This window comes from Nanorana parkeri, unplaced genomic scaffold, assembly GCF_000935625.1.
Source record: "Nanorana parkeri isolate BGI_ZX_2015 unplaced genomic scaffold, ASM93562v1 scaffold994, whole genome shotgun sequence".
NCBI classification, from domain to species: domain Eukaryota; kingdom Metazoa; phylum Chordata; class Amphibia; order Anura; family Dicroglossidae; genus Nanorana; species Nanorana parkeri.
The window spans coordinates 55,297-58,496 of NW_017307262.1; the positions used below are offsets into that span (position 1 = coordinate 55,297).

Consider the following 3,200-nt stretch of genomic DNA (forward strand, 5'->3'; position numbering starts at 1 on the left):
CAACTCTTTAAAAAAAAAAACTTACAGGTCTGTGTAGCTGTTGCAGATTTGTCCTCACTTCCTGTCTGGTGATACATTGTCACTAAGTCAGAAAGTGAGGGGAAATCTCTCCGGAGAGAAGTAGAGGATCCTCACAGGGAAAAAGCAGCTTTGCGAGAAACACAAGGCCTCCCTATGTTGTGCTGTCATGAAAATGCCAGTTCCCTGGCTGTTGTACTGATACATTCACTTTAAGTTGTTATAATATGGGCAGTCTTTCCTCTCAGGGTTGGCTATGCGTGCCGTTATTTGGCTGTATCCTCTCCCTGTCATAGCAGAACTGTCAGATACGTTACATATATTAGTGTCTAACATTGCCATTCATTTTGCTAAGGCGACGCAACTCCAATGCACATGTGTAAGCGTTATAGCATTGGAGGGTAATGTGTGCCTGCGTAGCTGTTGCAGATTTTTCCTCACTTCCTGTCTGTAGATACGATGTCACTAGGGCAAAGGGGAAATCGCTCTCTCTCCGGAGAGGAATATGGGATCCTCACAGGCACAGGGCATCCATAGCACTCCTCTACAAGCACATTGTGTGGCAGTGTAAGGGTTGTAGCATTGCGCAGTAACACACTATCATGCTCTGTGGTGCGCTGCATTGCCATATAATTGTGCATGGCCGTTTTTTGTACGTTTTGGTGTGTTGCTAGCCTATTGGAAAGAGGTTTTTTTTTTATTGTTTTCTAGTTCCCTCTTGGAGATTCCTCCTCCTTCCTTCCTGTCCTGGTGAAAATGTCCTCACAAGGGAGGAAGAATTACACTTTAAACCCAGCTGCAGACTAAAGTTTGGGGGTTAGTATGTAGTGCAGAGTTAGGCTTTAAGTGCCAGTTATCAGTGCAGGAGATATGATGTCGTTGCTCTCTGATACGTCTGATCTGACGGGGAGAGAATACAAGTAAGTACCAACAAAGTCATGCAATCCCTAATAAGTCAGGAACGGAGATTTACAATATTATAGATGACCCTGGTGACCGGTTCTCTTTAAATCTGAAAACATTGGTGGGGCTGGAAGGACACCGTAAAGGGACAAATCATTAGAAAGGTTCTTAAAGTGGAACGCCAGGCAAGCCGCTGAATACGCATTTCATCACACATGCATTTTGTTTTATCTGGCAAAAAATTGACAGTTTTGTTCAGCCAGTCTTGTGATTCACACTTCTCCGTCTCACAGCCAAGTGGGGGATGCCATCAACTCCCATTTTAAACTGTGCTTTGTCATTTCCAGCTGTAGCACTGGTTGTTAGACCAGAGTCCCCCTTTAAGTCCGTCCCAGCAGCTGCCCGTCTCTGCACCTGGGCAGGAACTTCGCTTGACAGCCCGTCTGCATCTCTCACCATCGGAGGCCCCACGAGCGAGCGGGAAATGTGGGGGGAGGGGAGTCATGTGAGGGCCCTGCATCTGTCTGCCCCCATAAAGCGCCGGGGACTGACAGCGCTGAGCACATGTGGCACTGCCGCCCTCCGTCATCCACATTCCAGGCTGATTAGGATGCTCACAGTTGCCTAAACGGAGGCTTTGCTGGGGTCGTTAATGTGTGTGCAACTCATTGCTGCCCGTTTGCTGCTTGCACGGCTCTCTACACCTTTACTACCGGCCTCGTGTCCTGCAAGTGGCAGTGCCAGGTCATTAGCATACCTGTGAGATCGGTGCACCTGAGATTGGGCAGGGATAAGGGGCAGCGGTGCTGATAGAGGGCACACGAAGTATACCACACCAAAATAGAAGCCGTGGTCTAAGAAATACATGAGCCGTGGCCAAATCTGGCTGCGGTTTGATTGTGACGGGAGGCAATTATATTTAGGGCTCATTCACATGGGCATGCACATCCGTACACTGTGCACACCCATGCAGAGACCTGCTCGGCCTATCTGCACCTGTGGGCTCCCACCAGGCTCAGGTCGGCGTGTAGCCACATACAGACAGCTGCATGCAATTACATGCTTTACTCTGCTCAGTGGCTTCATGCTGACGTCCTCGCGTATAACGCAGGGCCCGTAGTCTGGCATCGTATATATGGGTATGTCGAGTTGACCGCTAACAACCTAGAGCAGTGGTGGCAAACCTATGGCACGTGTGCCACAGAGGGCACTCTGGTGGCACGCAAGCCTAGGCAGGGGTCTCAAAATAGTTTATTCTACATTTAGTCCTGCTTCAGGGAAATGAGGCTAATTGTAGAGCGGGGAAGCCGATGTTTTAGTACAAGTGATATCGTTAATGCCGCCGGGATCACTTGTAAAACCCCCCTCTGTGGTTCGCCCCTCCCCTCTGGCTGCCTCCCTCGCTGCAAATTTCAGGATGTAGAGCAGACCGGAGAACATCTGTTCTCCGCTCTGCTCCGTGTAACACTGAGACAAGAGAGCTGCACTCGCAGCCTTCCCATCTCAGCTGTCACCGGAGAGCCAGCACAGTGCTTTGCTAGAACTCCTGTATTGGAGTTGACAGGTTCTATAAAGAGAAACATTGTAGAAATGTCACCAGCACACCAGGCCTTTTAAGATGGCAAAAGCTTCATTTATTGAAGTTTTTTGTCATATGACCAAACAAGCGCTTTCGGGGCCACATAGGGTCCCTTCATCAGGCTTTAGCATTGACCATAAAAGAGATACCCGTCTCCTCCAAATGCTATCATACAGGGGCTTGTTAGTCCCTGTGTGATTAGCAATAAAATTTAAGTGGGAAAAAAAAAAGTAAAATAAATCAAATACAAATTAAAAATGTATAAGTGAAAAAAATAAAAATAAGTAAGAAGTCATTTAAAATTAAAAAAATAAAGTGATAAAATAATAAAATCAATAAAATGATTAAAAAATTAAGTAAAATAAGATTAAAATGTAAAAAAGAAATGGTGATTAAAGTAAGAAATACAGAAAATATTAAATGTTTGAATGTGTGTTTCCCTATTTAGCCTAAGGCAGTGTTGCTGAAACCCTGGTGCCCAAACTAAAACACAATACCAAACTTCTGTTAAATGCTGGCACTTTGAAATAAATTGATTTTGCGTCGCAGTTTGGGCACTCGGGCTCAGAAACGTTAGCCATCACTGACCTAGAGCATCGGAGAGAAGAGCTCCAAAGCTGCTGGAGCAAAGAATATAAATATTGCACCATATTCCTCTACCCGTTGACTTACTGAGCATTTAACCCTTGCTTTGAGGAGG

The 3,200-nt window shown here is 46.2% G+C and overlaps 1 protein-coding gene across 1 annotated transcript in view; it reads left to right on the forward strand.

Moving 5' to 3' along the window:
* MYH10 (myosin heavy chain 10) overlaps positions 1-3,200 on the forward strand; it is a 108,003-nt gene that overhangs the window by 51,809 nt on the left and 52,994 nt on the right. The gene's annotated exons all lie outside the window — the stretch shown is intronic.